We start from the raw sequence: 13,092 nt of genomic DNA on the forward strand, positions 1-13,092 counted from the left end.
CACCCCTAGCCCCGCCTCCGATATCCCTACACCGCCTCTGATCCCTCCCCCCGCGCCGCCCCTTCCCCCGCGCCGCCCCGCCCCCGGGTCCTTGGCGCCCTTCCCGGGAGGAGCCGAGGGCTTGGTTCTGGGGTGAACGACTCTAAACCTTCAAGCACGCTCTGAGGGTTTTTTCCCTTGCAAGGCCAGATGAAAGGGTTTAAAGGAGGCGAGGAGTGGTGTAGCTTGCTCCTTTTTGTTACAACACCAAGAACATAGTGGTTTGCCTAGATTAGGAGAAAAATGAAGTGTCGGCAAGTAGCGAATGATGTGAGCTAGGGACGTCACCTTTTTACAAATTGCTTTATCCTACCCATCCTATCCCAGGCCTCTCATGTGATCCCAGGTCATTACTTGAGCTGTATCCCACTCAGGTATTGGCTTTTAAATGCTTTGTGTCTTCTCTTATCGAGAACCCGTGGGATCTATGTTTATATCTTGCGTTTTCCCAATGCACCAAGGAGGGAAAGGGAGGCCCTTTTCAGGATCTAAGTGGCTGGCATGAGACAGGGCACATCCTGCAGCTGAGAGCTGAAGTGTGATGAGAAGATCCTCATTGTCATTTGCTAGTTAACTGCTTCCTGTATTCGTTAACTTCCTAAAGTCTGGAGATTTGCAGGATACTTGGAAGGAAGGGTCTGGGCCCTCAAAGATCTTCCAGTCTGTAGGGTTGACACCATGCCCAGGACCCTCCTCGGGCTTTGACACTGAGAAATTTTGCAAGGATAACAATTATACAAAGGCATCTACAGGCGGGGCCATTGAGGTTGCACAGTGGCTTAAAATAGGCACACCCTGGATTCCTTTGAGTGAGGCCCCCTTTAATTCTCAGCTTCATAATTGGACAGATCACTTATGTACAGAATAATATTTTGAAATATCAATTGACATCTCTACCAACACCACCACTCACTCCATTTCCTTGGTCCTTGTTCCATTCAGGCAGGTGGGGCAGAACTCTAAGACACACAGGGGCAATTCCTGGCTTTCAATTTGTAAAAGCCCAGCCTTGGGATTGGAAAGAACACCATGCAGACATAATAGATTTGGGGAGCAGTTGATGAATAGGAACAAGGCCTCTAACCTGAGGCCAGATTAAGGTCCCCCAGGTTTGAGGGCAAGGATAGGGCAAGTAGGGCTTCAGGAAAAGCCAGAAGAGAGTGGAATTTGGGAAAAAAGGTGTGCCAAAGCCTCCTGGAGGAGAAGTGGGAATAGTGGGAAGGATTGCTCCTTTCCTTGGTAGAACTCCAGGTCACTCATGAGACTCTGGGTGGCACGGAATGTCTGGGCAGATGGACCTAAACACCTCATAGAATTTCCCATGGTCCAGTGCGGTGCTGTGACAACAAACTTGTCCCTGTCCTCTGAGAGGGGATTGGAAACAGCTGAGAAAGGTCTGGACCTGAGGAGGCCCTGAGGTGGGGAACAGAGATGACTCAGCAGGCGTGGACTGACAAGTTGAAGACAAGGTGGGGACGAGGACATCTCGGGTGGATGCTGTCACCTGTACCCTTCTGGTAGACTGGAATATGCTGAGGTGACAAAAACAACTACAACAAAAACAAGTCTATGTGCCCCAAACAACCAAGCCTCATTTCTCACTCACACTACTGTTCTACTGCAGATCAGCTGAAAACTCTGTGCTCAGTCAGCCCTGTCTTTGCCTCGGGACCCAGTGGAGCAGCCTCTATCTGGAAAGTTGCCAGTCTCTGGGGCAGAGGAAAAAGAAAGGATGGGAGAGGACTTCCCTTGTGGTACAGTGGTTAAGAATCCGCCTGCCACTGCAGGGGACATGGGTTCGAGCCCCGGTCTGGGAAGATCCCACATGCTATGGAGCAACTAAGCCCACATGCCACAACTACTGAAACCCATGTGCCTAGAGCCTGTGCTCCACAGCAAGAGAAGCCACGGCAATGAGAAGCCCGCGCACCACAACAAAGAGTAGCCCCTGCTCGCTACAAGTAGAGAAAGCCTGTGCACAGCAACGAAGACCCAATGCAGCCAAAAATAAATAAATACATTTATAAAATTAAAAAAAAAAAAGGAATGGATGGGAGAAGCATGAACTGGCACTTGGTCTCGTGATTCATTTGCCAAAGCAAGTCACACCACCACACTTACCTTCAGATGTGCAGGAAAGTACAACCCTCCCATGTGTTTGGAAGAAGCAAGTCTTTTTTTTTTTTTTTTAGCAAGTCTTTTTGAGCAATGATTTCTTAATGATGGCCACAACTGCCCAAGCACAGAGCCTTGGTGTTATAAATGAACAGATGGTTATTACTCAGGGATCGGGAATAGAATTCCAAATTGGCTTAGTTTCCGCCACCAGGCAGAATGGAGATTTGAAATAGAAATAAGCTGAGAAATAAAAGGAAGTTAAATCCTTAAGAGTACTCGAGTTTGCACACTGGGATTTGTGTCCATCCTCCCAGTCATGCCAACTGCTGCAGAAGAGACAGAACATGTTCCCTGAGGCTGAGTCATGCAGGATCAAAAACTCTGACCAAAGTGATCATCTTGGGCCAAAGTCCACCACCGGAGGACCTTTTCCACCTTCTTACCAAGACGAAGTGTCATTGGCAGGACGGAAGGTTTGACTGGGAAGAGATAAAGAGACTGCTCCCTCCCAGCCTAGGAGCTGGAGTAGAGGAGAGACCTGGAGTAGAGGGTTTTGGGAGAAGGAACGAGGAGGGCACTCGGAGCGTGAACGTCACAGATGAAAATGGAAGGTTTCAGAGACAACTTCCACCTGCTTCTAAACTTTATTTAATAGGGAACTATACTCAATATTTTGTAATAAGCTACAAGGGAAAAGAATCTGAAAAAGAATAGGTACGTATGTGTATAATGGAATCATTTTGCCATACACCGGAAACTAACACAACATTGTAAATCAACTATACTTCAATTTTTTAAAAAAGCACTTTGAAAATTGTAAAAACAAAAATTTTAATTTAATAACAGTCGCTCTTTATGAAGACGCCCACTCTGTGGCAGTGCCTGCACTTAGCTCATTACTTATGCCAGCTCAGGATAACTTGTGAGACAGGTACCATTAACCTAGTTCAGAGAGGCTTTGCCAGCCCCACTCGCGCTCAGCACAGCAGTTACAAAGTTGGGACTGGGCGCTGGGGGTCACCTGAAGGATGGGCTGCGATGGAGGTTTCCATGGTCATCTAAATTCCTACACTTGCTCTCCCATCCCTTTCACGTCTCCTTCCACCCCTCATATCTTTCTGTGCCTCTAGCCCTGGTTTGAGAGTGGAGAAACACACAAAGACGGAAGTGGAGATGGACAGCCATTGCGTCATCCAGGCGGGAGTCGATATCGCTTGCTGAACCGCTCATCCATCCTTAAGCAGTGCGAGAGTCTTTTCATTCGGGCTGTTTCTCCAGGCCTCCTCTGCCTCTCATTAATTTTGGTAGGGGCTGCTTGTCTTTCTTCTCTCTTGTTCAGTGCCCTTCTAATCTCTTTTTCCACGTAAGCCCCGACACAATTTGATTTCCAGGTTGCTAGCAGGCTTCTCTCTGGCTTTGATTTATGTGCGCCTTCCCTGTGCCTCATGTCTTTGCCCTATGGATGTGTCTTCGCTACCTTTTCTCAGTTTCTTTAAAGACCCACCGATGCTTGGCAGGACGTTGCAGAAATAATGCAGAATAAAAGACAGTTCTAGGGAGCCTGGCATCTCAGGCTTGATGTTGGAATGAAGGAAGATTTAGAACTCCTCAGGGTGCAGAGAAAGAAAAGTGAAGGGCAGATTTTCAGCTGCTTATGGAGCAGTATTTGAACTTCTTTTTATTGATTTCGGGCCCTTCGAAGACAGGCACGTAATGACACGGTTCAGAGTACAATGTGAAAGATCTGGGGGCTTAGTTTCAGCAGAGATTCCTCTGGCATCCGGCTGATTCTCCTGTTCTAGCTTTTCACCCTCATTCTCCCCACGTCTGTCCCTTCTCCCCACCACCACCACCCCCAGAAAAGTCATAGGAGGATCAAGCGCCTACACACCAGAACGTTTCAGACGTTCATTGTTTTTTTTCTTGCGGTACGCAGACCTCTCACTGTTGTGGTCTCTCCCGTTGCAGAGCACAGGCTCCGGACGCACAGGCTCAGTGGCCATGGCTCATGGGCCCAGCCGCTCCGCGGCATGTGGGATCTTCCTGGACCGGGGCACGAACCCGTGTCCCCTGCATCAGCAGGCAGACTCTCAACCACCGCGCCACCAGGGAAGCCCCACATGTTCATTGTTTTACACAGCTGCAGATGCTGTTCAATGCCCCAATTTTATTTTGTATTTTATTTATAATCCACCAGTCATTATCCAAATGCCTTTTGCAAACCTAAAACTTCTTCAGAAAGACCCATGCCTCAAGGTGGGTGAAAATTAATTTAGAAACGAAATGGGGTGGGGAGCAGGGTGCATGGATGAAATGAACTTCCTTTATCCCCACTTAGCACAAATTCTTGAGTTTGCTCATATGCCTTAAACCCAATGAATTCAGTAACATCAGGTAAAGGATATGGAAAAGTGGTACAAACAGATGACAAGGGGTGTGTATGGACAACGTTTTGAATGAGTTTGCAAAGTTAAAGTGTCCTGTTAGTGGAGTTGATAGACTGTTGGAGGGCAAGAGGTCATTCAGGAGAGGCGTGTTGAATGTTTGATCCATTAAATGGTGCAAGACAGAGACAGCCATGCAGCTCAACACTGTTCGTGGTCTCTGAATGAGCACCGCAGGGGCGGGAACCCACTGGTTCCTGTCTTTCCCACCTCCTGCAGCTGCATCACACCTCACCATGATTATAATCCTGCAACAGCAGAGGAGGTTAAGAGGAAGTCAGTACTTTATTTATTTACTTATTTATTTTAAAATTCATTTATTTGTTTATTTTTGGCTGCTTTAGGTCTTTGTTGCTGCGTGCGGGCTTTCTCTAGCTGTGGCAAGCGAGGGCTACTCTTTGTCGCGGTGCGTGGGCTTCTCATTGCGGTGGCTTCTCTTGTTGCAGAGCACGGGTCCTAGGCACGCGGGCTTCAGTAGTTGTGGCACACAGGCTTCAGTAGTTGTGGCTCACAGGCTCTAGAGCGCAGGCTCAGTAGTTGCGGTGCACGGGCTTAGTTGCTCCACAACATGCGGGATCTTCCCAGACCAGGGCTCGAACCCGTGTCCCCTGCATTGGCAGGCGAATTCTTAACCACTGCGCCACCAGGGAAGTCATGAGGTCAGTACTTTAAAAAGAAAGGAAAAGCAATGGGCATCCTGGCATGGAACAGGTTAACCTTCAGCCAAATGGAACATTCCACCATGCAGTGTGGTCTATTGCTGGAATATTCCAGACAGCCTCAGCAGCAGGGAGTTAAGGGAGTGTTGGAGGGGAGGAAGGAACGAGGCGGGTTTGCTTGACCAGAAGTGGGAGGTGATTTCCTACTTGGTTTCTGGGAAGGAGGGAGGGGGAAGGTTTAGCTCTTGTAGTTATTAGATTACTAATTGATGACCTCAGCCAGTGATCTCTGAGCCTTGTTCCCTCATCTGTAAAATGGGGGGAATAATTTAAATAATTTGCATAATCCATTCCTTGAGCACGTCACGTGCCAGGTATTGCTCTAGGCACTGGGGAGACAGCAGTGCTCACAACTATGTCTTTACTCACAGAGGGCTTGGGTTCTAGGGAGGGAAGTGGCAAATAGATTCGTGGGAAGTGTGTCGGATGGTGATGAACACCCTGGAGAAGGGTAAAGCAGAGGGAGGGGTGTTATTCCGTTGTAAGTGTGGAGTGGGTCAGGGCCTTTTTGATAGGATGGTGTTGGAGCAGAGAACCGGAAGTGTGGGGAAAGCCCAGCAGGGTGCTGGGGCAGGAGGGCTTCCAGGTGGTGGCTGTGGGAGCAGAGTGTGGGTAGGAGAGGTGGCGGGGCCAGCTGATACTGGCCTTTTATTTAGGTGGCAGCAACCCCTTGGCTTTCTCACGCTGAGCAAGGTGGGGACCCATAGGAGGCTTAAGCAGGGGAGTGAGTGGCAGGATTTGACTTGCCCCCCACCCCCAAATAAGGGCATCATCTCCATCTCTCCCATTCCCCAAGTGAGACAGCTTGGTCAGAGGTTAGAGAATCACAGTCTCTCGTGAACCCACAGCTTCTGGCCTCACTTCTCACTCCTTCCCGGACGTCTCCAACTGGATATCATCCTTGCTTCCCAAAGCTGATAGGCCCCAGTCCAAACTCATGCTCTGCCCTCACTCGATCACACTTCTTCCTTTTGTTCCTACGCAGACTCAAAGCTTTCACGTCTCCTTGAAGGCCTGGAGTGTCTCATTGCTTGTTCCCTAGACTGAGGGTTCCCCACCCCAAACTACATCCTGACCACCTTTCCCTCTCATGGTTCACTCCTATACCCCCATTAAGACAATTGCAATGGCCTCTGAATCTCGCCTCCCTGCCTCTAGCCTTTCCCCTTGAAATCCATCCTGGAGCCAGATTAGCCTTCCTGGAGCCCTTCTCTCCATCCCCATTGACACCTGCCTCAGTGCAGTCCCCACTGTCTCACCTGGCAATTGCAGAAGCCTCGCAACTGGTGTCTCTGACCTGCCCATACCCACTCCTAGTGCATTCTTCACACTGGACCCAAGTGATGTTTTTCAGCTGTATGTGTGGTCACATTCCCCCCAACTCTCCTTGGCACTTAAAGTGCAGGCTCACTGCCGTGACCTGTAAGGCCAGCATGGACGAGTGTCCATTCCCTCTATGCCATCTCTGGCCACCCGCCTCCCTTGCCCCTATCTTTCAACCACACCAGCCTTTTTTCCAGCCTCTTGAGCTCAGCAAAATCATTTTTTCTTTAGAGCCGTCACACAAGCATGGAAGGTTCATTTCCCGAAGCTTCACCTGGCCGTCACCCACCTCTCCTTCAGTTCTAAGGTCATTGTCTCAAAGGGCACGTCTCTGACCCCCAAACTCAGTGAAGTCCCCAGCCCTTCATTATTCTTTATAGGACCGTGTTCTTCATCTGCCTTATCATCACCTTTAATCAGGTATTGATATGTATGAATTCTTCTTTATCACCTCTCCCCTCTATAAGCTCTGTAAGAGCTGGGCCCGTGTGTGTTTTTCCCAATGCCGTGTACCAGGCACAGACAGGCACGCTGATAGCTGTTGAACAAGACTGTTGAGTAGATCAAGGAATAAACGAGCGTCCCTTCTCTGGCTCCACTGTATCACCCAGGGAAGTCCAGGTTTGTTGGACCTTAATTCCCATCCTTACTCTTCACACGTCCGTGCTCCAGGAATGCAAAACTCCTCGTTCTTCTTCCCACAGCTCCTGCACTTTTCTGCCTTGATGGTTTTATTATGCCACTACTTAAAATATTTCGTAAACGAAGGAATGAAGGACTGGTCCTAAATCATACCCAGTCTTCAAGGCCCGTATCAAATGGGCCGTACCTGCCATGAAGCGTAAACGATAGCCCCAGCTGGAATTAATTTCGCCTGCTCTCTGGCTTTCATAGCGTTTTCTCTGTAACCACTGAAGGCATTTGTCACGTTTTACCTCTTTTTTTCACGTTTCGTTCTGCGTGTCTGAGTTTCTCTACGAAACCACGAGTTTCTTGAGGGCACGATCCATGTTCTCATCACCTCTGTAAATGCCACCGCGCGATGCTTCAGCGTAAGTGAGGTAAAAAAAATTGTTACGGGTTATTGATTCAAAGTGATTACGATTCTTCAAAGCACTTAAATGGTAGTTCCCTCTAGAGACACATGGAGGCGCCCTAACCAAGCGAAACGACACGGACTGCTCTCGGTGGATTCGTTTCTAAACTATTTTATATTTACTCTTTAATATTTATTTTGAAATTGAAGTATTGTTGATTTACAAGGTTGTGTTAATTTCTGCTGTAGAGCAAAGTGATTCAGTTATACATATGTATATACATTCTTTTTTTAAAATATTCTTTTCCATTATGGTTTATCACAGGATATTGAATATAGTTCCCTGTGCTATACAGTAGGACCTTGTTTATCCATCCTGTATATAATAGTTTGCATCTGCTAATCCCAAACTCCCAATCCACCCCTCCCCCACCCCCTACCTCTTGATAACAAGTCTATTCTCTATATCCATGAGTCTGCATTTCTAAACTATTTTAAAGATGATGGGGTCCCTTCTGAATTCTGTCTCACTGATCATCATATTGACCAGCTGTGGATGACAGGAAAGAAATGTAAGAGACGATTTAGTGGGTAACGCAAGAGAGTTAATAAATTAAAAACAAAGATTGCGTCTGGTCAGAGAGACAAGGCGAAACACAACGCCTGCTTTCTCTGAATGAGGGGCCCTGTGATCGCAGACCGTGGATATAATATTGATATCGTGGGCCTCCAAATAAAGAAGGGCTGGGGGCCGTGTCATGGAACGAATTGTGCCCTCTCAAAATTCATATATTGGAGCCCTAACCCGCAATGGGGGTGGTATTTGGAAATGGGACTTTGGAGGTGCTTAGGTTTACTTGAGGTCATGAAGGAGGGGCCCCATGGTGGGATTAGTGTTCTTATAAGAAGAGAGACCAGAGCTCTCTCTCTGCCATGTCTGGACACAGTGAGAAGCCAGGGAGAGGGCCCTTCCCAAAAACCTGGCCATGCTGGCACCCTGATCTCCAACTTCCAGCCTCAAGAACTGTAAGAAAATAAGCCTCTGTTGTTTAAAGCACCCCGTCTCTAGACTTTTGTTGGGCACCCCGAGCTGATTCAGATGGGCTGTGTGAATGGAAGGGGCTGCCTTTCAAACCCTCTTTCCTTTCAAGGAAAGATCGATATTTAGATAAGAAAATGCTCCATTGTAAAGCAATTATACCCCAATAAAGATGTTTAAAAAAAAAAAAAAAAACATTGTAAACAAAAAAAAAAAAAAAAGAAAATGCTGAAACATAAATCAGGAATAAACAACGGGATTTCAATCCCCTATCAGATCTTCTGACTTTGTTTTCTTAAAGTATAGGTGGTGTTTTGAAGACCTATCATACGTGTAATAAAGGAGCACCCTTAGCTTTTTCTTTCATAATGGGCGTGGTGGTGGCAAATCTCTTTCATTAGTTTGTTTGGACCAGAATTTTATTTCTGTTTTTGAATGTAATTCTTTCCATTCTTAATGTTGGGACATTATGTGGGAAATGGGCTCCAAGAGCTCTGTCACCTGGGCTAAATTTATTTTTTTTTCACTATTGGTCTAAATGTGCAAAGCATTAATTATAATTAATCCAGGGATGTCTATACAACAATAGCCATAGAACACTTTGGCATGCCTGGATTTACATGTGTCAAACCATCGCTTTCCCGATCTCTCCTCACTATGCTGTGCTACTGTAAGGCCTTTACAGTTTTTAATTTGCATGTTTATTTATTTGGATAAACTGAATTTGAATAAGCTGAATATATTGGCGGAATTCAAAGGTGCGATTTAAAATTAAGGTGGTTTATGGACTTCCCTGGTGGTCCAGTGTTTAAGTAAGACTTCACGCTTCTAATGCAGGGGACACGGGTTCGAGCCCTGGTTGGGGAAGTTCTGCATGTTGTGAGGTGCGGCCAACAAACAGACAGACAAATAAGGTGGTTTACAAGCTGAAATAGAAACTCCTCCTTTCCATCCTCCAGCCCTCCTCCCAGCTCCGTCCACCTTCCCAAAGGGGCTGTCCTGCCTCTCTATGTGTGGGTGTCTGTGTGTAACCGTACTCTGCATACAGATGGGGCTGAGTTTCACATCTGGGTCAACATAGTGTAGCTGTGATAACATAAGCGTCTTCTTCCTCATCCTTCTCCTTGGAAAAGGCAGGAACCTCAGGGAATGCTTTGAACTTCCGCACGCATGGAGTTGGTGAGGGGGTACTGAACAGATTATCACTAGATCTTAAGAAGTAAAGAGGGCCCAGTTTATACCTAAGTCACAGATCTTTTGTAAATGTAGGTATTTTATAACGTGTAATATAAACTTAGAATAATACAGTGTAATATTTTAAAACCTGCTTTTTCCCCTAATAAATACTTCCATGACACTGAATATTCTACAAGTGACTTGGATAGCAGCATGCTGTTACAATACCGCTTTACCGTAACTTATTTAACCAATCGCTCTTGACAGACATTTAAATTCTTCCTAATGTTTAGTATGAAAGGAATACCACAGTGAGCAACCTTTTGCATAAATCTCTCTGCACATCTCTGGTGTTTCTCAAGGATGAATTCCTAGAAGCAGAGTTGCTGGATCAAAGGATAAGAATGTATTTGATGGCCTCTGGTACTTGTTGCAAAATTGTCCTCCAGAAGTATGGTTCTTCTGGTCTCAAGTTTTTTAAAGAGAAAATGTATTTGACCTGTAGGATCAGACTTGGTAATCACCTATTGATATAGTTCATTTGCTCCGCAGAGATAAAAACACCCACTGGATGCCCTACCTTGTACATGTACATCCAGCCTTGTGGGTTGAACAGTTTCTTGGGTATTTTAAAGACCTCCTCTGCATTCATCACAGTGAAGGGAAATGTGGCCGAGATGGGGATAGGCAGGGTGTGCACAGGGAGATCTTAGAATCATTGTTACTTTACTATATCGTTCAATGATTCCAGACAGTTCACAGGTTGATTAGCAAAAACTTCAGAGAAAGACCCAAATGTTAAAACTTTGAGGTTAGATTATCTTTGATTTAAGAAACAAGTTTACAAAATGCTTATTTCAGTAAGTAGGCAATCTCAGTAAGTTACACCCCTTTGGAACACAGGCCGTGTGGTCCTCCTGGCCCACATAGCATCCTCTCCTCTGTCCTCAACTCATGGGAAAGGGATCTCTTTCCCTTTATCTGCACTGTCTTTTTTTGTGTGTGTGTGGTACGTGGGCCTCTCACTGTTGGGGCCTCTCCCGTTGCGGAGCACAGGCTCCGGACGCACAGGCTCAGCGGCCATGGCTCACGGGCCCAGCCGCTCCGCGGCATGTCGGATCTTCCCGGACCGGGGCACGAACCCGCGTCCCGTGCATCGGCAGGCGGACTCTCAACCACTGCACCACCAGGGAAGCCCATGCACTGTCTTTTATATACGAAGGAAATGCCTCTGACCTTCTGCAGTAAGACATGCCCCCTTGATTTTTTTCTTTTTTGTAAAAACGTTGCTCATATCCATCTGTTGCATTCTGTCCTCCTTCCCGCTTCCCCGTGGTGACTCTGCCAACACCACTTCCATCACCCCATTAGCAATGGCTCTCACCATTCTCAGCCCGGTGTATTGATAAAAGAAAACGAACTGAGTCTGGAATCAAGACACCCAGGTTCTAGTGATACTTGTCTATTCATCTATCAAACGGTAGCATGAAGCTAATTGGGGTCATTAGAGAAACTCCAGAGCTGGACTGAATGTGGTTAAAGCAGCAAAACCACATTTTACTGAGGACTATTGCAACAGGGGAAAAGACCTGAGTGCAGAACCAGGCTCAATTCCAAGTCCAGCGTGAGCAAGTGGGAATTTACAGCCCAGGAGTGGGTGTGGGTTGGTGGATGGAAGATTCCTAAGAAAAAACATCAGGGGTTGGCGGGGGGATTCTGGCTAACCCACCTTAACGGGATTCTTGCCAAGGGCAGGCCGGGGTGATCAGATATTGCCTGGGGGGTGGTGAAGGATGAGGATCCTGGTCAGATATTGAGGATGATCAGATATGGAGGGTGGGGGATTCTAGCTAAACCAAATTAGCAGGATTCTTGCTAAAACTGGACAATGCAGAGATGAAGATGGAAGTCCTAAAGTTGAAGCCTGGAAAAGCTCAGGGGAGCCTGGGTAGAGTTTAAGCAAGGAGGGATCTTTGTCCGGATGTTTTTTCAAACTGTCTTGAGAAGCCCCAGGGGTTCTGAGGAGAGGCCTTGGGACTGGGGGTTGTAAGAGAGTGGAGCCGAAGGCCAGAGCAGACAGCCCTAGCCTCTCGCCCAGTCCCCCAGTTCCACTCGTACCTGTGTGATATACTGGGCTCTAGCCACAATTCCTTAATTAAGTCAGTAGAACGAAGAGCATTAATCTAGATGTGTGAAGACCTTTGCAGACACGTAGGATTTGGAGTCAGCCTCCAGCAAGCTAAGTACTTACTTTTCTTCCTAACAGACATCCCAGGGAACTTTGCATGAAAGGGAGAGAGGCTTTTTATGAATTACAGAAACTCACAATGCTCAGTCTGCCCCTTCCTTCTGTCACACGCATCAAGGACAGACCCTTCTGAAGCACATTTACACAGCCAGCACCGAAACTCTCTCGCTTCCCAGGGATAAGTGTTCATCGCTGCTCCTGACTTGCATTTTAGGGCATCCGTCCTCTGTGGGAGGCCCTGATTATTCATCCATTTCCACAGCGCATGCTGTAGTATGATTTAGCGCCTGTTCTGCAGAAGAGGAAACTGGGACACAGAAGGGATGAACAACTGACCTCAAATAGCACGGATTGTTTCTCGGGGTGGAGGGTGAGTGAATCAGGGCTGGCGCTTCCCCAAACCAGTTCCCTTCCTGCTAAATGCCACCCTGCTGTGGAGAGACTCATTTCTCTTTTCTCTTGATGGAACCCGGAGTCTTCTCTCATTTTATTTTCTTCCACTGGGAAACCAGCCAATCACAGTTTGGCCACAGTGGCCAAGGAGGCAGCCTCTGGGCTTGAAAGGCGGGACTCAGTGCTGAAAGACGCACCTTCTAGAGCTCTGGGAGAGCGATGACACCTCTCCTGTGTGGCTGAGTAAAAGGAGGAGATGGTTAGTGAGGTTTGGCCACGTTGCCCCACCCTGACCTCATCTTTCATTGCCATGGGGATGGTCATGGGCTGCAACACAAGGACATCATGGAATAACCTGGACACAACCTAGCTGTTGACTGAGTCTCAAATAACATTTAAACTCATCATCATCATTCATGACTTGAAAGCCCGGGCCCATTTCATTTGCAAGAGCTGAGTTTTTGTTTTGTTTTTAAAGGGAAAGGATTCTAGACTTCCAAAAGTTTAACTTTTAGTGAAGAGGCAAAGCCCAAAGAACTCAAAGAACAAGGGTTATA

The sequence above is a fragment of the Phocoena sinus genome, chromosome 2 (assembly GCF_008692025.1).
Source record: "Phocoena sinus isolate mPhoSin1 chromosome 2, mPhoSin1.pri, whole genome shotgun sequence".
NCBI lineage: Eukaryota > Metazoa > Chordata > Mammalia > Artiodactyla > Phocoenidae > Phocoena > Phocoena sinus.